A 23,254-nucleotide genomic window follows, 5' to 3' on the forward strand; every position below is an offset into this window, starting at 1 on the left:
CAAGTAGCTGGCTACTGTGTCCCTATTTCCAACACTGCTGTGACCACAAGGGAGCCTGCCAGCCCCCCCCTCCCCCGGAATCCTGCTTGAGACACTCATTTATATACCCACTAAAGTGATTCCCCTTTGCCAAGCAAGTCCTTGAGTAGTTTGTGGTAGGAAGTTTCCAGAGCTGCTTTCAGGACAGGTGCTCTGGAATAGCAGAGTGAGTTAGTAGAGATGTAATAGAGCTTTCAGCCTGAAGTCGTTTGCTTTTAAATATATTTTTATTAATTTCAGAGATAAAGGGAGAGAGAGAGAGAGAAATAGAAACATTAATGATGAGAGAAAAATCATTGACCGCTGGCTGCCTCCTGCATGCCTCACACTGGGGATCAAGCCCACAGCCCCTGGCATGTGCCCTGACCAGGAATTGAGTTATGACCTCCTGGTTCATGGGTCCGATGCTCAACCACTGAGCCACACAGTGGTTTAATAGGACCAATCTCCCATCCCCATCCTCTGTTCCCTCTGTTTCCCTTTGTTCTCTTTGAGTGTCAGTGTCTTTTCTAGAGCATAAACCTTCTCCTCTGGGAATGTTCAATCTAATTATAAGGAACAGTGGAGCATAAAACAGGATCCCAATTCTCTTTGTCAACAAAGAAGCGGTGTTTGCTCTCATGAAGATCATCCCTTCTCTGGGACAGCATGGGCAATTTCTGCTCAAAGGCCATTTTAAAGGATGACTTCCCAAATATAACCGGAGAAATTGAAATCTCGAGACAGTATTTAGTTATAAGTGGGCAGTCAGTGGATATGGTGTGTGTGTGTGTGTGTGTGTATTAAAATTCTCACATTTTATGGACCGTGAATATTTTCAAAGATCCCAGTTTGAAAAACATCACATCCATAGCTTTTGGCTGCAGCCCCTTTACTTTCTTCCCTTTGAGAATTAAGTTTATCTATTTATATTTTAATATATTTTTATTGATTTTAGAGGAAGGCAGAAGAAGAGACAGAAACATCAATGATGAGAGAGAATCATCAGCCGGCAGCTTCCTGAACACCCCTCACTGGGGATCAAGCCTGCAACTACCAGGAATTGAACCTCGACCTCTTGGTTCGTAGGTTAATGCTCAACCACTGAATCATGCAGGTCGGGTGGGAATCATGTTTCTTGAAAGAAGTGTCCACACATAATACCTCCATTTCCTTCTCTTAAGATTCCTGCTTCAACTCCTGCCTCTACACTAAGACTGTCCTCCCAGCAACTTCTTTGGAGAAACCAGTGGGAACAGTTCAGCATCATCATGCAGCTTTATGACTCAATCTTAACCTGCTTTTCTCTGTCCTCATGACCCAATATGTAGTGTCCTCCTAAAGCCCTCTGTCCGTACATGCTCATGTACATTATTCCCATCCCGTCCTCCGTCGATGACAGATACAAACTCCAAGTCCCAGACAGCTCCAAGCCGCAGATTCTTCACTGTTTCCAGGATCTCCCCTCCTTGGGTGACTTACAGGATAATGCTCCCTTTTGTTTGTTTTCTTCTCTTCCCTGTTTCACGTCCACATTTCCCTACCACTGTGCTTGGGATCACCTCCAAAATAAACTGCTTGCATTCAAATCCTTGTTTCAAGATCTGCTGTTGGAGGAACCCCACATAAGACACTGTATTTCCGCTGGCCAGTAGCTACTTCTCTGGGATGCTGGAGATGTGGGGCTGCTAGTGTTTGCATTGGCTGACTCCAACCAAAAGACAGGAAACGCGGGTGACACAGTGCTCAAGGGCTGGCCTCTGAGAGGTTGGGGTTACAAGGAGGAAATGGGTGCAGTAAATGGGACATCATCAACTCAGTGCAGTTAGAGCAACATGCTAGCCAACCAGGCGTGTTGGGTAGAATTCTGTGTGGCCGTTGAGCTAGATGGGCCCCTAGGATGTAGTAGGCCTACATATATTTCCTGATTTTTTAAAAATAATAGACACCTTTTACTTTGCAAGAACAAAAAATATATAGAAAATATATGTCTAAAGTTAAAAATCATGGTTTTAAGTGAAGCGAGTCGCATTTATTAAAATGACACCTTTTATGTTTGTGACTCAGGAGAGCCTAAAAGTCTAAAGGTCTTCCTTTGGAGTCCATCATGATTAACCCATGGCACTGTAATTAAAATGGCAATATCTCTATATAACAGCTACCATGGTGTCTTAGAATAGGGTCCAGTTGAGAAAACAAGTGAATCTAGCATTATAATTACACCATTGAGCAGAATCCTATCTAAAAAAGGCTAATATGAAAATCAATCTAAGGGCAGAACTACTGGTCACTATGACACTATGACAGGGATTGATAACCAGGAGGCAGACGCTCAATGGATGAGCTGCCACCTGGTGGTCAGTGCGCTCCCAATGGGGGAGCAGCTCAACCAGAAGCAGGGCTCACAGCTGGTGAGCGCAGCGGCAGTGGGAGGAGCCCCATCTTCACAGCAGCACTAAGGCTGTCCGATTGCCCACTGGGAGCCCTAGACTGCAGGAGGGTGCAGGCCAGGTTGAGGAACTGCCCCTCAGTGCACGAATCTTGTGCACTGGGCCTTTAGTCATATATATATATATATATATATATATATATATATATATATATATATATATATAACATATATATGTAAAAGCCTAAGCGACTGGCCCACTGGTAGCTATGATGTGCAATGACCACCAGGGGGCAGACATGGAAACATGGAACAGACTGATAAATCTCAGAGGGAAGAGAGGAGGGTGGGAAGAGATGAATCAAAGATCTTATATGCATGCTAGAGGCCCTGGGCACAAATTTGTGCACCGGTGGGGTTCCTCGGCCTGGCCTGCGGGGGTTAGACCGAAACCAGCTCTCCAACATCCCCTGAGGTGTCCCGAATTGCAAGAGGGCACAGGCCAGGCCAAGGGATCCCACCAGTGCACGAATCCATGCACCAGACCCCTAGTCAATTATAAAAGCCAGTGTGGTTATGAAAGTTCTGCTCAGGGGAAGCAATAAGAATGTCTAATCGCAAGTCTAGCTCACTTTTAAATATATTTTCTTTAATTCTTTAGGTACATAATTTAAGAGATGTCTGGCCATAGAAGGGAAAAGGCCAATGAAAACCAATACAATGAATATATTTGTTAGAATATATATTGACATCCCTTTCACCCTTTAAAACAGTCAATCTTTCACTTTTTTTTTTTTTTTTTTTTTTTACAACTTTTGGTTTAACAGATGTCAGAATTCCTAGAAAGAATCTGGCAGGACGTTGCTCTTTGATAATAAGGTTTATTCTGTACATGGGTGCACATTACAGTAATACCCACAGCACGTTTTCCATGTAATTATCAATGTAATTAAAAGAAATAATCTCCATGTAATTATCCCCCTTTAAAACTCTGAGCACTGTTATTTGGTCTGGACTTAATTTTTTTATTGTAAAATACATATAACTGAAATTTACCATTTTAACCCTTTTGGGGTATACAGATGATTGACATTAACTACATTTTTAATGCTGTCCAATCATCATCACTGTCCATTTCTAGAAATTTTTCATCTTCTAACACTGAAACAAGAATTACCCACCCCATTCCTGGCAATTGCCATTCTACTTTTTGTCTTTATGAATTTGCCTACTATCAGTACTTCATATAAGCAAAATCATACAATACTTGTCCTTTTGTGTCTGGGTCATTTCATTTAGCAAAATGTCCTCAAGTTCCATCCATGTGGAGCAGATGTCGGAACTTAATTCCATTTTAGGGCTGAGTAATATTCTATTGTATGGAAATGTCCCATTTTGTTTATCCGTTCACCTGTTGATGGACACTTGGATTATTTCACCTTTTAGTTCTCATGAACAATGCTACTATGAACATTAGGGTGATAATACCCGAGTCCCTACAAATTTGATTTTTAACAAAAATCTCATGTCTTAACACATACATCATGTGTGATGAATATTTAAACCTTCTTGAGAGACTTTCCCTTTGACAGGTTAAATCTCCAAAGATTCCCAGCCAGTGTGGTTCAGTGATTGAGTGTCCATGAACCAAAAGGTCATGGTTCGATTCCCAGTCGGGGTACATGCCCAGGTTGTGGGCTCAATCTTGGTAGGGGGCGTGTAGGAGGTAGCTGGTCAGTGTTCCTCTGTCATTGATGCTGCTAACTCTCTATCCCTCTCCATCTCTCTCTAAAATAAATAATAATAAAATATTTTTAAAATCTCCAAAGACTTTACAAAGAATTCATACAAATGAAATATTTGTACAATTGTGAAGTACAGATAGAAAATAGGTTTAAAACCAGGAGAGAGGCTTAACACAAAGGAAATACAGGTGCAGTAGCTTGATGACCAGATATAAATATTAAATACCACAACCACCTTACTACACCCTGTGTTTCTTCTCTTATAGATATTTGTCCTAGTTTCCAGGAACTGAACATAAAAACTTGGGAGTCTGGGTTAGTTAGAGAGCTCTTAGCGTGATACTTAACTTGAGTGAAAATTATTTTGTTTAATATTTATTTGAACTTCTCAAACTTATTCTGTAGGTCAAAATAAACTATTCGTTGTCTTACTTGAAAGTAGACTTTGCATTTTTAAATCTATTTATAAATTCACATAGCTGCTATCCATGGCACCAAGGAACATTGAAAGAGATTTTCTTTTGCCTTCAAATATTGTCAGGGTTTTTTGTTTTGTTTTGTTTCGTTTTGTGTGTGTGTGTGTGTGTGTGTGTGTGTGTGTGTGTTCCACAACCTGAGTGGTTTTCTATAAACACGGTGAGCACATTCTTGTTTCAAGAATTACCCAGATAAAACAGATGGTTAATTGTGCAGCAGCCCACACGACACCAAAGATGATTCTAATTTTGAGAACCATGCAGATGAGATGTCAGACAAGCAAGTTTGTAGCTCAAGCAAGCTTTTTAACTGTAAGCCCCTGGCACTACTCCTGGTAGCTATGGGCTGGAACTGTTGCTAGGTAACCATTTTGAAACGGACACCTAGTGGCTATTAACTGCCATCTTCCTTTTCTCTTCTATCATTCCATGAAGTGACTTGTAATTTCTAAATTCAATTTAACTTCAACAATCGGGGGGGTGGGGAAGGGAGAGAGAGATAGCTTAGACTATGGGTGCCCACTTATGGAAATACTTCAAAGAAAAGCAACATGCCACTCATGAATAACTACTTTCTTAACATTTCCATTGTTTTAGGTCAATGGAATTTACTTCACAAGCCAACATGTTAGTGTTCTTATTTTGGGTTGCTTTACATTTTTAAAGATTGTACTTTCTGGCATTTCTCCCAAAATTTAGTAAGTGTGTACTTTAGGTATAAAGGAAATAAAAGCTATATTTATACTGCTTAGCTCAGTTAAATAACCCTTTTTGTGAGGATACAAATTATGATATTGAACAATTATTACTATTCCATGAAAAGGCATAATTGTTTTAGGAACAAAGCCCACTATTTATTTATTTATTTATTTATTTATTTATTTATTTATTTATTTTTATTTTATTTGCATATCTCTCATTGGCTAGAATTAGTTGCTTAAGAAAGTTAAGTAACCTCATTTGGGGGAGGCGGGGAATTGAAGAATTGGTGGAGGGGTAAAAGGCAACGAGGAAAATATACAAGTGAAATCTTTATTAGTTGGGATTAGATTCATTCGTAACGGGAAAGTCAAAATAAGAGGGAGGTAAGCCCGACCAGTGTTGCTCAGTGGTTGAACACTGACCTATGAACAAGGACATCAAGGTTCAATTCCCAACAGGGCACATTTCTGGGTAGCAGGGTTGATTCCTAGTAGGAGGTGTGCAGGAGGCAGCCAATTGATGATTCTCTCTTATCATAGATGTTTCTATCTCTCTCTTTCTCACTCTGAAATCAATAAAAATATATATATTTTTTAAAGAGTGGTTAAAGCAGTAGTTTCTTTTTCTTTTCATGCAAATTCAACTGGTATAGTGGCATCACAATCATAAGAAGACAGGCAGATGTTTTCTTTTTCTATCTTCTTCAAACCTTGTGTCCCACCTTGTCCAAGACCAGTGCTCCACCCACACAGAGCAGCCTATCTGCCAGCAGGAAGGAGGAGAGTGAGAAGCACACACCCTCCTGGAAGTATCCCGTCTCCCTTCCAGCGAGACCAGTGTCTCTGTGCAGTTTCTTCTGCCTGCAGTCTGACAGACTCCACTCCGTTCCAGTTTAGGTCAACACTATCCCCAGTGAGGCTGTTTCATGCATTTATAATTCACATCCTTTGGTCACATTCTGGGATCCCTCGCCCTCCTAAATGATTTCTAAATTTGCACACATTAGACTCACTTTTTTGTGCTACAAAATTCTATGGGTTTTGTCACATATTGTTTAAAGCAGTGGTTGGCAAACTGTGGCTTGCGAGCCGCGATTTGCTGCTCTGTTGACTAATGAGTTTGCTGATCATTGGTTTAAAACATCAATAAACTGTATCATTGTGATATTGCTTTAATAAATTATGTATAATAATAAAAGTGTAGTATGCTTATTAGACTGGACAGCCGAACAACCTTCTGGATGTCATTCCGGAAATCCTTCCGGACGAAGCCTCTGCAGCAGGGCCCAGGCAGAGGCAGTTAGGGGTGATCAGGTAGGCAGGTCAGCCATTAGGAGCCAGCGAGAGGGATGTTCAACTGCTGGTTTAGGCCTGACATCTCCTGAGGGGTCCTGGATTGCAAGAGGGTGCAGGCCAGTCTGAAGGACACCCCCCTAACCCCCAGAGACATCTGTAGGAACTCGTGCTGTGCAAATTTTGTGCACTGAGCCTCTAGTATTTAATAATTTAGTATGTTAATATATATTTAATAGAAACAACAGCAAATAATTTGTTTAGGGTTGCAAGCTGTTAAATTGCAGAGCTAGGATTCAAACCCAGACAAATGGATCTACAAAGCCCTCTTTCCTTCTACATCACTATTTTCTTTTTTCAAGGAATCTTAACCTCTGAGTCTTCTCACTTTATAGGAAGAATTTTAGATTTCTTGTGTGGGATCACTTGCTCTTCCCCATGTATTGGCACAACACTTCCTAGATATCAGGTCAAGTTTAAAGAGTGGATCTAAGATTGTCAACTCCATGGGATGAAAATAGCACATTGACAACTGATTTGATATATATGCCTAAGTGACCAAACAACCAAACAACTGGTCGCTATGACATGCACTGACCACCAGGGGGCAGATGCTCAACACAAGAGCTGCCCCCTGGTGGTCAGTGCGCTCCCACAGCTGGAGTGCCAGATGCCAGGCTTAGGGCTGATGGGGGCAGCTACAGCAGCGTGAGCCTCTCCTGTGGCACGAGTCTCTCCCGCCTCCATGGCAGTGGGCTATCGAGCACTGGCCAGGCAGCAGGCGCAGCTGGGCTGGATGAGCGGGAGCTGCGTGGCACTGGGCCCCACTATACATCCCTCCAGGGTCACCAGACTGCCAGTTTCAGCCCGGAGGGGTCCTGGATTGCGAGAGGGAGCAGGCGAGGCTTAAGGACCCCACCGCTGCACAAATTCATGCACCAGGCCTCTAGTAGATCAATAAAGGGCAGAGACTTATCAAAGTGGTGGATAGGGCATCACTAATGGTCCACTATCCAAGCCGATCCCATCACCCACATTTCTTCCCCCTTGTTATATAAATATTAATAGCTTGGCTCAGACAGCACCTATTTGCAATCTCTGCCCAACAACTACTTGATACCCCACCCATCCATCCCTCACCACCACCTCATTACCCTGCCCTCTCACCTGAGTTTACAATGTACTCAATGGGTTTCTCCCCTTACTTCTGCTGGTGACAGCTGATGGCTGTAGAGGCTGAAGCAAGATGGAGCTTGTGCTGTGGCAGAGGAAGGAAATGAGCTTTGTGTCAAAAGGCTGCCATTTGCAGAAGAAAATAACTGACTTTTTCATAGAAACTCACAGGTAAAATTCAAAATCAGATCACTGTTTTCCCCTTCCCTGACCTGCCACTCCAGTGCATTCTATGGTGAAGACCATTATCTTCCCTAGTTGATCCTTTCCTTCTTCCTTGGTAACAAAATTATTGATTGACACAGGCTCAGGGTCATCCAGAATACTATCTCCCAGACTCCCTGGAAAGCTACTCTAGTTGATAAATGGCCTCCCACTGGGTCAGATTAACAACTGCTATCCATGTGTTCTGGAATTGAACAATCAAATCAATGAATGGTGGGTCGTGGGAGCCAGGTTTCTCACTGCTGGAGCAAGGGAAAGTGGTTAGAGTGATCCATGTGGTAATGGATTAGAGTTGGAGACATCTGTAGGAACTCATGCTGTGCTTAATATAGATACCAATGGTTATATATAAAAACGTTTATGTACATATGTAATTACCTGAGTTAGTTCCTTTCCTTTTCAGCTGAGAAGCAAAAGCACCACAATAACAAGGGACATATCTATTACCCAGATCTTGATCTCTAATACAACTCTCCAATAAAAGGAACCAGGGTTTCTTAGAAAAATGACCGATTTCTAAGCCTTGGGCAAGAAAAATGCAAAATAAGGCTGGAGCATTTTACAATATAAACCCACAAATTAAGAAAGTGCTAAAAAAATAAATAAATCCACAACAAAAGAGTATGTCAAAGGGACCAAGAACCAACAAAAAGAGTTTCCAGCCTTAACCAATTTGATTCAGTGGAAAGAGCATCTGCCTGTGGACTGAAGGGTCCCAGGTTTGATTCTGGTCAAGGGCATATACCATTGTTGTGGGCACATCCCCAGTAGTGAGTGTACAAAAGGCAGCTGATTGATGTTTCTCTCTCATTGGTGTTTCTAACTCTGTTCCTCTCCCTTCCTTTCTGTAAAAAATCAACAAAATATTTTTTTAAAAAGTTTCCAGTGACCAAAGCTGGAAAATCTAGCAAGAAAACAAAGAAGAATTTATTGGATTACTCTATAAGAAAAAGTATGTTTTTAAAATGCTTAAACTTATACTGATATAAATGACTGAACAGGTAAGAACTTCAAACAATCTATGTAAATATCAGCCCTCAAGTAGGTGACCCTACTCCTTACATGTGACTTCCTTCTAAAGATGAGGAGGGGAAAAGAGGGCAGTCATCCTATATAATAAAAGGCTAATATGCAAATAGACCCAATGGCAGAACAACTGGTCACTATGATAAGCACTGACCACCAGGGGGCAGACACTCAATGCAGGAGCTGCCTTCTGGTGGTCAGTGTGCTCCCACAGGGAGAGTGCCACTTAGCCAGAAGCTGGGCTCACAGCTGGCGAGCACAGTGGTGGTGGCAGGAGCCTCTAAGGATGGCTAACTATAGGCTTAGGCCTAAGCTGTTAGTCGGACATCCCTGGAGCCATCAGCCAGAAATCCCCCAAGGGCTCCTGGTCTGTGAGAGGGCGCAGGCCGGGCTGAGGAATCTTCTCCCACTTCCCTCCCCGGAGCACAAATTTTGTGCACCGGATCTCTAGCTGTAAAATAAATGACAGGAGAGAAATCTGACACTTATTGCCTCAGCCGTATGATCAAGGCTAGCATCAACAATGCTAAGTCATGTTGAGTGTATACATATATCATACCCTTTGACATGATGTGATGAAAATGGTGTACTTCCTCTGTGGTCTTCCTCTCAAGAACATTTAACTCCAGTCTAATGACAAAAACATTAATCAAATCCTAATTAAGGGACTTTCTACAAAATACCTGATGAGTGCTCCTCAAAACTGTCAAGTTCATTGAAATGAAAGTCTGAGAACCTGTCACAGTCCAGCAGACCCTTGGGAGACATGATTGTTGTAATGTATCCAGGATGGTATCTTGGGATAGAAAAAGGACATTCGGTAAAAACTAAGGAAATATGAATGATATGGATGTTAGTTAATAATAATATATCAACATCAATACATTATTGTGTCATTACATTGATTGTAACTAACAGGCTAATGTAAAATGCTAATAATAGGGGAGACTGAGTATGGGATATATCATGGGAACTCTATTATCTTTATAATTTTTCTGTAAATCTAGAATGGCTCTAAAATAAACCTTATTTTTAAAAAATGCTATATGAAAAGTACTTGGCACTTGGCAAATATTCAGTACATGTGTATTGGCCTGAACTGATTGTATTATTGTTACAATTTCCCAAACTAAGAGAACAAAACGGCCTCTCTGCCCTGGGAATTTCTGTATAAGAACTCCTATTATGGGAATTCTTCCAAATTCCTGTGGAGTTAGTTTCACTCCTGAGAGGGAGCACAGAACATGTTTTTAGAAAGAAAACAAACAGCCTTTAAAAAAAAAAGAAATCTAGCATTTGGACAAATATGGACTTGCACATCAGAAAGTAGGGAGTGACACACGAGCACCAGTGAATGCTGAAACTGACTCACTTCACAGAAGATAACAGAGATGCCGTGAACTGACTGATTAGTCACACCACCCTACTCTAATTGTGATTACAAAAGCCAAACTGTTTTTATGGGCAACACCCAGTGAGCCAGACTAAACAGGAGGAATTAAGGGGGTTTTTAACAGGACTGCTAAATGATGACACTAGCCTCTTGCTTCAGAAAACCTACCCCTAAGCAAGCCCAACAGCCTGGAGCAAAGCAGGGAGAAGAACTCTTTCCAAGAGCTTAAGTAATCAAATGACTATAAACCCAAGCCCGGGAAGGGAGGGGGCCTCTGGGAGAACTGGGTTCTGGAAGCAACCAACAAGATGCCAAGGAAGAGACACTGATCGAGGCAGGGCGTCTAGTCCTTGCTTTCCAAGAGCTGAGTTCACGTCTTTTCTCTTGCTGATTTTGTAGAAAAGCATTTCTTTTTCCTCATTTGGATCTGTTTTTCTCTGTCGCCTTAGTTACCATTCACAATTAAGCAAGCCAGCCAACCAAGGAAGTACTAAGTGTAAGAAGTTGATGGAAGACAAATGAAAACCAGGCCTGGGAGTAACTCTCATAATGTTTTGTTCTGAAGGGATTGGGATTGTTAAATGTAGTAACTAGGGTGATGCAACAGGGTTATTTTACTTTAAACTGTAGGCATTAGAATGTTCAGGCATGAAAAACCAAATTCATTTTCCTGCGAGTGAAAGTGGTGGTGAGGAAAGGACAACGCCTCCAAAATAAAAATGGACACATTTTGAGTAACTTTTGTTTGTTAACAAAGAATTATTTTGGGGGCAGTTCATATCACACAAATGACCACTTTGGTCTTGTATGGCTTATGTAGCATGTCAAAATTTTTATTAATAATCATTGTATCTGACCGTTTTATAGCCTGTTACTTACATTTTAAGCGGTGTTTCTCACACTTTATCCCAGTTGTTGTCACCTTGACATCTTTTTCACCTTATCCAATTTGACTTAAATCTGAGATATGTGAAACTAGAGCCTTCTAAGAAATGACCCCAGGGTGAAGATACAATAAGATATTAAAACTACAGTATTAAAATAGTTTAAAATATCTGGATTTAAAGAGAAATCTAGAAACCATTGTGTCCACGGTCCTCTGGCTTGGCCTTCTTCCTGCATTCCATTCCCAGGTCATGTCTGAAGAGGCTCTTCCATCGTGGCTGAACTTTAGAAGCTTCTTCTAAAAGTCACAAAACCCAGACTACACCGCAGATCAAATAAATCAGTATCTCAGGGGTGGAATCCAGGTATCAGTACTTGTAAAGTTTCCAAGTGGTTCCAAAATGCAGCCGAATTAGAGAACCACTGTCCCAACATAAGAGACTTTTCAATAAAATAAAATAAATAAATAAATAAAATTAAAAAAAAAATGAGGTTGTGTGTCCTTCTGGCTTGGTAGGTTTTGGGGTCATATCATTTCTGGTAATGTTTGAAGAAACATCAGTAAAATTAGACTTTTAAATTTTAATTTTATAGACCTGACATACAAGGTTTCCCTCCGGGTTTGCAATAGATTTGGGGTGGTTTAATCCATTTAAGAACTAAATGAGGGACAAGTATTAAGGAAACTCATTGGTAAATTAGTTATACACCATATATTTCTGCTAAGAGAGCAACTTGCTTTGTGAATTACCGGATACAGATTGAGGAACAAGTTCTTGAGAAAACATTTCCAGTATCTGAGTCACCTGCTGTCACAACAAACTGATTTCTTACCTGAGACTTCCAAATTCAGGAAGAGTAAATTCTTTTACATGAGTTGTAACAAGCACAAGATATGGATAAATGACTTTGGGGAGTCAATCGTTCAAGACCAAATATTTAAAATAGTTTCTCAATCTAACTCTGACATGGATTCATGCATTATTCTTTAAGGATTTAGATTTTTGGTGCTTTAGATTTCCCATCTGAAAAATGGACTATAGGTATCTGTTTCAAGGAGGTATTAAAATTTTACTTATAATGTTCTTTGAAGATGAAATATGCATGTAATGAAATTCCATGAAAGTTCCCATAGAGGTTGCTGACGATATGACTGAGTTCATTGTTCTAGCTAAACGTTTAACTCTCTTTAGCCATTAGGTTCATTTTCAACTCTTTGAAACTCTATTCATGGATTCAACAAATATTCAATTGTGATCTGCCATGTGTCAATGTGTAGTGGTGAGAACAAATTCCTTGTCGTTATGAAGTTACAATCTTGTATGGGAAACAGACAACATCAAACAGTTTGGATGAGGAAACTAAATTAAATTAGTGTTAAATTTGTGTTAGTATCAGGGAAGATTATATGATAATGCTATGTAATTTATTTTTTAATCCAGCAAAGTTGCATAGTAAGAAAAAAGTGACTCCTAAAAAAATGACCCTGCATGAGACTCCAAAGGCATAGTTTATATTTTCTTTATGATCTCAAATAAGACACTAGAATTATTAAGCTGAAAGATCATTCATTCAAGAGAACATAGTGAATGCTTTCTATAATTTTACATCTTACAAACTATTGTACTGAACAAGGAGACATTGAGATGTTTATAATCCAAACTAGAGGCCCAGTGCACGGATTCATGCACTGTTGGGGTCCCTTAACCTGGCCTGCACCCTCTCGTAATCTGGAACCCCATTGGTGCATAATTGGGGTTGGAGAAGGACAAAAGAAGGTTGGCCACTGGGGAGGGACCTCAGGAGATCTCCAGGGCATGTCTAGCTCGTCTCACCCAGTCCCAATTGGCTGGACCCCAGCAGCAAGCTAACCTACTGTTTGGAGTGTCTGCCCCTTGGTGGTCAGTGCATGTTATAGCTACTGGTCAACAACTGAATGGTCACTTAGGCTCTTATATATATAGATAGATAATAAAAAATGATTTAAAAATATTGAATATTTCAGGCAAACCAAAAACTATTAATAATAATGTAATGGATAATGCATTTTAATTTAAAAAAAAAAGAACACCCACAATCTATATTTTTATTTCATTTAACAGGTTAACAGCAATATATGCTTATAGCTTTGCTTTTATTTTTTCCTTTCTCTTTTTAAATTTAATCAACATACAGCCAAAATTGTTTCATCTATTCCCAACTAATAGACATATAATTTTGTTTATAACTACTTCATTATGTATCTCTAAAAAGATAAAGGTAGTCTTAAAATAAAGAACAATACTTTCTTTATCCAGTCAGTGTTCAAATTTCTTTATAGTTTCATAACTTATTTAACAAAGCAGATTTTTAAAAATTGTGGTAAAAATATACACAACATAAAATTTACCATTTTAACCATTCTTAAGTGTGCAGTTCAGTGGCATTAGTACATTTACATTGTTGTACAATTATCACATCATTCACCTCCGGAATTTCTTCATCTTCCCAAACTAAAACTTCATACCCATTAAGCAACTCTTAATTCCTCCCCTTTTCCTTCAGAGTAAGTATGACAAGCACCATTCGATGTTCTGTCTCTATGAATCTGGCTACTCCAGGTACCTTATGTAAACTGAATCATGTAATAGCTCTTTTTTTCTTTCTTTTTTTTAATATATTTTATTGATTTTGTACAGAGAGGAAGGGAGAGAGATAGAGAGTTAGAAACATCGATGAGAGAGAGTCATCAATCAGCTACCTCTTGCACACCCCCTACTGGGGATATGCCCGCAACCAAGGTACATGCCCTTGACCGGAATCGAACCCGGGACCCTTCAGTCCCCAAGCCGACGCTCTATCCATTGAGACAAACCGGTCTCGGTTTTTTTTGGTTTTTTTTTGCAACTGGCTTATTCTTCAAGATTTATCCATGGTATAGCATCTATCAGAACTTCATTTCTTTTTAAGGCCAAATATTTCATTGTATGTATATACCACATTTTATTTATCCAATTGTCCCATACTTCTTTTTAACTATTTTATTTCAGTCTTTGTTTGAAAATCCACTTAATTCTTTGGAGGCAAAGCTGCACATAAAATATGTGGTAGTGGTATTTGTCAAAATGCAAAGAGATGAGAAATCTAAGAATCAAATGACAGAATTTAAACCCCTTTTAAGACCTTTACGGAGCTCCAACAATCCAAAGTTAAATACTTTAAAAATAACAGCAAACTGTTCCTCACAGGTATGGGGCTGTCCTTCGTGTAGAGGATGTGGTGCCCAGGACCACGAGGTGGGTTCCAGGTGCCCATCTTGACTGATCGGGAAAGAGGACTGTGTTCTGGCGTGTTGATTCAGTGCCCCTGGCAGACACTGCTAGGATTCATTCCCAGACAGAATTTCCCAATACACCTGAAGTCAGCTTTTGGAGCAGGCAGATGCTGTGTGTCATCATTAAGTCACTTCTAATGCAGTCTCTTGAAAGAGTAGGCAAATTTCACGAAGACTGATGTGAACAAACAATTTGATTATGGATGTCAAACAGAAAATGAAAATTTGAAGAATTTGAATTTATTACAGTTAATTATATTTTTACTAGAAACCTGGTGCACAAAATTCACACGGGGGCAGGGGTGGGGTCCCTCAGCAATCTGGGACCGCTGGCTCCTAACTGCTCACCTGCCTACCTCCTTGATCTCCCCTAACCTCTAGCCTGCCTGCCTCATCGCCCATAACCACTCTGCCTGTCTAAATCACCACTAACTGCTAGCCTCCCTGCCTGATCGCCCTTAACCGCCTCTGCCTTGGCCCCCACCATGGAGGCTTCACCTGGAAGGATGTCCAAAATGATGTCCAAAGGTCATGCGGCTGTCTGGTCTAATTAGCATATTATGCTTTTATTATTGTAGATGGAGTTGGGGTCTTGGAAATATACTAGTTCTGTGACTTCTCCCAACTTCTTTTCTACCTACTCTTTAAAAACAAAGTCAGTATCAGGATCACGTAATGATAACACTGTGTAAAATCAATATTAATATATGTTCATTTTAAGATATTTTAATTAGATCAACTAAACTAGTAAATTGTTTCAAATTTCACATAAAGGTAAGATTTTCATCATTGACATCACATATCCTAGATCAGCGGTTTTCAACCAGTGTGCGTGGCAGGCACACTAGTGTGCTACAAGAATTTTAAAACATACAATTCGTGATTATTTAGTCAGGGGCACTGACCTCTTTTCCTTTAGATTATCAAATAAAAAAAATGACAACAGTCAACACAACAATAGCCATCTGGTGTGAATCAATCAAAACTATACCTATGTTTTGTCAGATGGACAAAAATATATTTTTTGGTGTGCCGAATAATTTTAGTAATTAGTTTACATGTGCCATGAGATGGAAAAGGTTAAGAATCGCTGCACTAGATTCTTTACTAACTACTTTAATAAGTTTTCTGCATTTTGTAGCTCTTGTGCATATTTATATACACAAATCCTTGCTGTAGCAAAACTCCTTATAAATGAGAAAGAAAATAATAATAATGACTTCACCTGGAGTTTTGACCTCAACAATTTGAAGTTTGAGTAAACTTAACATGGTATAAAATAAAGTATTTAATAAGGTAAAAAACACTACCCAAAATATGCATAAGTGGAGAATCAAAGAATATTAATGTTGACTGATATTTAAACATTATATAATTCAGGGGGTCATCATTTCCTTGAATTTGTGAATTAAGAACCTGATGAAAGCTATGGATCTTCCCTCTACAAAAATGTATATAATTTTGTTTCTTGAACCCTCTGATGCCCATGGCTGAACTCCAAAATAAGCTTCAGATATAATTAATCTCCTTCCTTATATGGTTGATGGAACAGAGAATCGTGATGGCTATGCAATGTGCCCATAGCCACCATGTGAGGTATGGTAGAGAGGTCACCCTGCAAAGTGGTTTTTAGTACCCCTTGGTCATGAAACTTCTAAATAAGAGCTCACCTATCTTAGATGACTAATGTGAGAGACCCCATTGGCCTCTCACAGTGCCTTCAATTCCCACACGTGAGGTCTTCTGATAGCATACTTGTGTTAATGTGAACAGAACATTAAGCACCAGCCTCCATTCAAATGCCAGGAGAAGGCAGACTAGAGGATGATATGGGTCACTAATCCAGATTCTTTCTCTGGGAATTCTCCTTTGGGATTCTGTGTCTCCTTACCTGCCATTGACCTTGCTGCCTTTATGTATTTTCCTACTTTTCCCACATCAGCTCAGTGGAACAAAGAGGTGGGATTAGAGAGATCTGTTGTTACAAATGGGGGATGGGGCCGAAAACTCCCTGTAGCAAGGTTAAAGTTAAGTAAAGAGAGCATTTTCAGAAATTCATCTGTTTCGAATATTTTTGCCTCTAGAAGCCAGAGTTCTGGAAATGTTTTATATTGTAATACTAGGCAACCATATTCTCAACATTGTTGGAATGTATTTACAAGTCTCCAGTTTTATGAGTCTCATGCAATTCACATAGAGAAACTTGCACATGTTGGATAAGGGCTGTGTCTAAGGCCAAGAAGGAAACTTAGACTGATAAGCCAGGAAAGATGGGATTTCCTTTTGAACATCCTTGCCCTCAAACAAATCAGAAATTGAAATACAACATTAAATATAACAAGTGCTTTTTGTGATTGCTTGAACAATCACAAAAAAGAGTACTTGTCTGAATGACTTTCTATTGAAATATGATTTATTCTAATGATAAAGATGACACCTATGATAGAAAAATCTGGAAAACAAGAAAAAAACCCCTGTAATTCCAGTAAGCAGTGATAAAAACTACTGACAATTTGATGCTTGTATTTTTAGGTTCTTTTCTATGAGTGTACATTTAAACACACACATATACATACATATCCCAATGTTTGTACCTATTTACATCGGAAGCTAAAGAAAATTATGGTGGAAGTCATTTTCCCTCACCAAATATCCTTCTGTATGGATCTGTATTTCTTTGGAACAATTACCATGGTAAACATTTCTTTAGGATTTTCCTGCTTATTATTAAACTAGAGGCCCTGTGCATGAAAATTCATGCACTGGACAGGGAGTCCCTCAGCTCAGCCTGCCCCCTCTTACAGTCCCGGAGCCCTCAGGGGTGGGAGGCAACACCCCATTACACCTCTGTTGCTGCCACTGCCAGCAGTGCAAGCCTCAGCTGACCCTGGTTACCTGAGCCTCCAGTGGCCCTGGGAAGCTGGGAATCCACCATTCAAGGCTTACCTGCACCTCGGGCATCAGCTGGGCAGCTGCCATCCGAGGCTTGCCTATGCCTTGGGCCGGCCATGGGTGGCTGGGGGGCTGAGGGGACTAGGCACCACCAACTTGTGGCTGTGGGCACCGCCATCTTTGAGGGTGTGGCAGTCAATTAGCATATTCCCTCCTTATTGGCTGTGGGGATTGCCATCTTTGAGAGCAGGACAGTCAATTAGCATATTCCCTCCTTATTAGCTGTGGGCACCGACATCTTTGTGATGGTGTGAGGGTCAATTAGCATATTCCCTCTTTATTAGATAGGACTAATAATGAAATTTGTGCACCGAAGGGGGTAGTCCCCTCAGCCCAGCCTGCACCCTCTTGCAAACCGGCAGTCAGACATCCCTCTTGCAATCCAGACCACTGGCTCCTAACCACTTTACCTGCCTGCCTGGTCACCCCTAATCACTCTGCCTGCCTGCCTGATAGCCCCTAAGTCAGTGGTTCTCAACCTTTCTAATGCTGTGACCCTTTAATATAGTTCTTCATGTTGTGGTGACCCCCAACTATAAAATTATTTTTGTTGCTACTTCATAACTATAATTTTGCTAGTGTTATGAATCATAGTGTAAAAATATGTATTTTTCGATGCTCTTAGGCTCTACAGCAGCGGTTCTCAACCTGTGGGTCATAACCCACAGGTTGAGAACTGCTAGCAAGGTCGCCTAAGACCATCGGAAAAATACAGATATTTACATTACGATTCATAACAGTAGCAAAATTACAGTTATGAAGTAGCAACAAAAATAATTTGAACAAAAAGAGTACTTGTCTGCATGACTTTTAAACACACACATATACATATATATCCCAATGTATATATGTGTTTAGATCAGAAGTAAAGAAAATGAATTTCTCTATAAATCACTTAAAAAAAAAAAAGAATGAAAGTTTTTTTAAAAATTTACTCCAACTTGATGAGCTAAATATAGTATCCTATGTTATAGTCGTTACTTTGATTATTCTTGAAATGGAACTATTTTTTATATATTTATTATCTATTTCTATTTCTTCTATTATAAATTGTTTTCCATGCATGCTTTTTTAAAATTGTAGTACTTATCATTTGCAAGCTGATTTATAAAAATTCCTTATATAACTTAAGTATAAGCCCTATGTTTTAGGAATTGGAAATATTTTCTTTAGCTTCTGATGGCACTTTCCCCCTTAATGTATCATGAAATGTTATTTGTGCCTCCAGTAGATTTGAGCCGAACTGCTTGAATGGGGCAGGCCTCATCACATTTATCTGGTGAGACAAAAGAGGGAGGGGTTTGGGGTGTTAAAGCTGAAGTTCTAGAGTTGAAGTTCTTAGCATCTCTGATTTCTCTCAGATATCTCCCATTCTAATCACTGAAATGATACATTTTTTCTCAATAAACACCAATTTTCATTTCAAAAACGGCTACAGTATGGAATCTGGTTGTATTTATTTGTGTCTTTTACTTGCCTCTTTGACTAACTTTGAGCAGTCTCAGGTGTCTATAACTTTGAACAGTTTCAGGTAGACACTCGCTATAGTAAGAAAAGCTTCTGGAACATAACTATATATATTTTTTTAAAAAATTTTTTAATTCTCACCTGAGGATACACTCTTATTAATTTGAGAGAGAGAAAGCAAGAAACATCAACATGAGAAAGAAACATTGATATGTCGCCGCCTATACTAGGAGTTGAACCAGCAACTTAAGTATGTGCCCTGACCAGGAATGGAATTGGTGTATGGGACAATGTTCCAACCATCTGAGCCACCAGGCCAGGGCCATAATTGTATTCTTACTCTCCTTTTCTGCCTGTTTTTGGCTGGGCAACCTCGGCCTGAAGCTTCTCTCTTTCTTGATCATATTGCATTTCCTTGAAAGGCTGCAAAAACATACTCTAACATATGTATGTTCTTTGTTACCAGGACTACCCACTTCTCACCTCATCTGCTATGACATAACCATTTCCTTTGATGATCTGTAACGTGCAGACTCGCTTCCATATAACGTCTATGCTAAGATTCTTTTGGTTTCAAAGAAGAGAAACCAACTCAAGGGTGCTCTAGCAAAAGCAGAGGATTTATTATAAGTCTCTGGGGGCAGAAAATGTCGCTAAGACTCAAGAATACTAGACAAGAAACCAAAATGTTGGAAATCTGAGACACATGCTTTCACACTCACATTGGCTATCATGTCATATCTGCCTTTTTCTTTCTTGGTGAACTGGATTTCCTCTGTTCCCAAGTCCCTGTGATAGTCTAGGGCAGTGGTCAGCAAACTCATTAGTCAACAGAGCCAAATATCAACAGTACAATGATTGAAATTTCTTTGGAGAGTCAAAAATTTTTAACTTAAACTTCTTCTAATGCCACTTCTTCAAAATAGACTCGCCCAGGCCGTGGTATTTGTGGAAGAGCCACACTCAAGGGGCCAAAAAGATGCATGTGGCTCGTGAGCCGCAGTTTGCCGACCACGGTTTAGGGATAGCTGCTCATGGTTTCCAATTTAACGTAGGAAGACTGACTCTCCTACTCTCAGCCCTAAGGGTAGCAGAATTTGCCACTGCAGAATATGCCACGTTAGCATAGGATTATGTTGAGCCTGAATGCAATTGAAAAGAAGCAGATATAACAAAAGCACCCTGCCTTCCTCTTATTTGCCTAAAAGCAGACACACATTTTCAAAGGTCTCCCTCCTTCATTCTCTACCAGGAAAGACAACATTTAATCCCTGGGGGCAACTTTAGACCCTTAACAAAGGCAGTAATTTATGTGCACAACTTTTCACCACGCCCCAAGACTGGCCTCCCCCACACTTTCTTATGGTGTCAGCTGAAATTGCCCCATCAGCCAGAGTTCTAATTACTCATTTCCCCCTGATTATCTCCATGCATACTTGAGGCATGCATGTTAATAAGCTTCTGTTTATTTTCCTCTTATAAATCTGTCTTCTGTTACAGGAGTCTTAGCCAAGAAGTCAGAGGTTAGAGGGAGATTTTTTCCCCCCTACTATCCTAAATCTAAAACTCCAAGGTAGGACCTTGGTCCGGTTTTCATGAAGTGCCTACTTTGGAGCTAATGAACTGAGAGTAGGAGGGTGAACCCACTTCTCGGGGGGACAGGGGGCAGCTAAAGGACTGCTATGAATTTACACAGATACGAAAAGTATGCATCACATTAACTGTGTTTTTAAACATCAGATATGCTGTAACTTCTAGCACAGATGTAAGGTTACATGCCAGGCAATTTAAAAATAAATGGAAACTATCAATTTTAGGAATATCATCTGCAAGAAAACAACTACTGAAATGTAAGAAAAAACCTGAGCGTCTAGTCCTAGTTAATTCCATTTTTTTTTTTTTTTTTTTCAGAGACAAAGCCTCTGATGCAATGACAAGCAGGAAGGGTAGTTGATTCTGCCCAGTGTCCTGTGGAACCTGAAGAGCAGCTGAATGCCACCCAGAATACGACTGTAGGAGTTCAGGACGAGCCCCTTCAAAATATGCTGCTTGGGCCGAAACCGGTTTGGCTCAGTGGATAGAGCACCAGCCTGCAGACTGAAGGGTCCCAGTTTGATTTCAGTCAAGGGCATGTACCTTGGTTGCAGGCACATCCCCAGTAGGGGGTGTGCAAGAGGCATCTGATCCATGATTCTCTCTCATTGATGTTTCTAACTCTATCCCTCTCTCTTCCTCTCTGAAAAAAAAAAAAAAAAAAAAAAAATCAATAAAATATATATATTTTTTAAATGCTGGTTGGGCATATTGATTTCTCTGAACTGGAAGCACTTAAGAAACAGCAAAGGCCAGGAGAGGCTTTCTCTGAGCTCCCTTATCTGCCCTAAGATCTTCCAAAAGGAATTCATCCTCACAGATCCCTCCCCAAGAGTGTCATCAACCAGGGAAGCCTGACTCACCTCAGGAGAAGAGACTAGAAATTGACATTACACCAAGACACACCTGTCACAGAGGATCATACCGCCCATCTGTTCTGCTAGGGGCCCATTCATCTCCCCTAAGAATCTTTACTCTCCCACCAGAGGCCGGTATGTCTCTCTGCTGCCCTAGTAGGCTGTATTTCACCTGAATTCTAAGTCACCCTGGGGAGCTAGTCACTTATCCCTGGGTCTCTCCTATGTGGCCATGAGTTAAACATGTTAATAAACTTCTGTTTGTTTTTCTCTTGTTGCTCTGCCTTTCCTTACAGAGGTCTTAGCCAAGAATTCAGAAGGGTAGAGGGAAAATTATTTTCTTTTCTCTCCTCCAAACCTAAACTTCTAGGATAAGGCTCCTATAATTTTTCCAGTTTACTTTGGGAAACATTTTCACTTAATTTGTACATCATGTTAAACTTTAAAAAAAAAAAAAAAAGTATTTTAAAAGCCAAAAGGAAGGGAAAAGTAATACATTTAATATTCTGCAGTTAGAACAAAACCCAAACTCCTAATATATAAACAATATTCTTCGCTTTGAAAATGTAAAGTAAGTGTTAATGTAATTGTATTCAAGAACAACCACACCCTCGGAACAATGTTACCTTACAGAGGAAGGGAAGGGCTTCCTCAAATTGTTCTTACACCTGAGGAGCCACTGTAGTTAGGGAACAAAGGAACAAAGCTGAGGAGTCGCTGGAGACTTGATCAGGACTTCCATTCAACCGGCTCTGACAATTTTTTTTTTTTTTTTTTTTTTTTTTTTTTTAATATATAACGAAGGTGGAGATTTATTGAAGAACAAGTACAGACTCCCAGGTGGGGAGAGGGAAAGAGTCCCACAGAATGGACTCCCTCCCCCTCGGATCTGACAATTTGGAACTAGACAGTATCTTTTAACTTAGGAAAGGACCATATCTTTTGAAGACTGCCTTAATATCAGATGAATGCTTTATTTTTTACACCTTGACGGTGAGAACAGAAATAGAAGCTTTCTCAAGTCGTCTCGTATTCAGGCACCCTGCACAGGCCTTCCATAAATACTACCCTGTTTCCCTGAAAATAATACAGTGTTTTATATTAATTTTTTCTCCCAAAGTTGTGCTAGGTCTTATTTTCAGAGGATGTCTTATCTTTCCATGCGCTAGGTCTTATTTTCGGAGGATGTCTTATTTTCGGGGAAACACGGTAGATGTGAGATCCTCCCTTCCGCCAACTGGTGGGCGAAGTTATGACATCTGCTACAGAGACATCCCCAAGACATTGATCCACCAATCAGGGCGTGCCGAAGTGCCCTGGAGCCCATCCCTTCCTGCTCCACCCTGGGTCCAACCCTTTTTTGTTTCTCCCCTCAAAAAGACTCCCCAGACCAGCCACGTGTTGATTCTCTCCATCGCCATCTATGGAGGCAGCCCGGCTGGTCCTTTCTCCTCTCCCCACTCCTTCAATTCTGATTTCTCTACCTCTGTAATGAGTCCTGCTCATTACTGGGGAACAAACTTTACTTTAGCATGTGTTGGTGGTCAGTTTCCTGCGCCTCAAACCTTACACTAGAGGCCCAATGCACGAAATTCACACAAGGGGCTTGGCCCTCACAGCCACTGCGGCTGCCTCTACCTTGACCCTCACAGCCTCGGTTTCATCTGGAAAGTCATGGGGAAGGATGTCTGGAAGGTCATTTGGCTGTCCAGTCTAATTAGCATCTTACACTTTTATTTTTATAGATT

At 40.2% G+C, this 23,254-nt stretch overlaps 1 long non-coding RNA gene across 2 annotated transcripts in view; it reads right to left on the bottom strand.

Moving 5' to 3' along the window:
- LOC118728499 overlaps nt 1-23,254 on the bottom strand; it is a 32,513-nt gene that overhangs the window by 8,083 nt on the left and 1,176 nt on the right. Inside the window, exons 2-4 of one of the 2 annotated variants that reach the window (XR_004990910.2) lie at nt 16,529-16,612; nt 9,730-9,842; nt 7,794-7,880 (exon numbers count right to left, since the gene is read on the bottom strand). This is a non-coding gene — a long non-coding RNA (uncharacterized LOC118728499). Of the gene's footprint in view, nt 1-7,793; nt 7,881-9,729; nt 9,843-16,528; nt 16,613-23,254 lie in introns of those variants that run through there. The other variant, XR_004990911.2, reaches the window with a different exon arrangement.

The sequence above is a fragment of the Pipistrellus kuhlii genome, unplaced genomic scaffold (genome assembly GCF_014108245.1).
Source record: "Pipistrellus kuhlii isolate mPipKuh1 unplaced genomic scaffold, mPipKuh1.p scaffold_m20_p_3, whole genome shotgun sequence".
In the NCBI taxonomy this organism is placed as follows: domain Eukaryota; kingdom Metazoa; phylum Chordata; class Mammalia; order Chiroptera; family Vespertilionidae; genus Pipistrellus; species Pipistrellus kuhlii.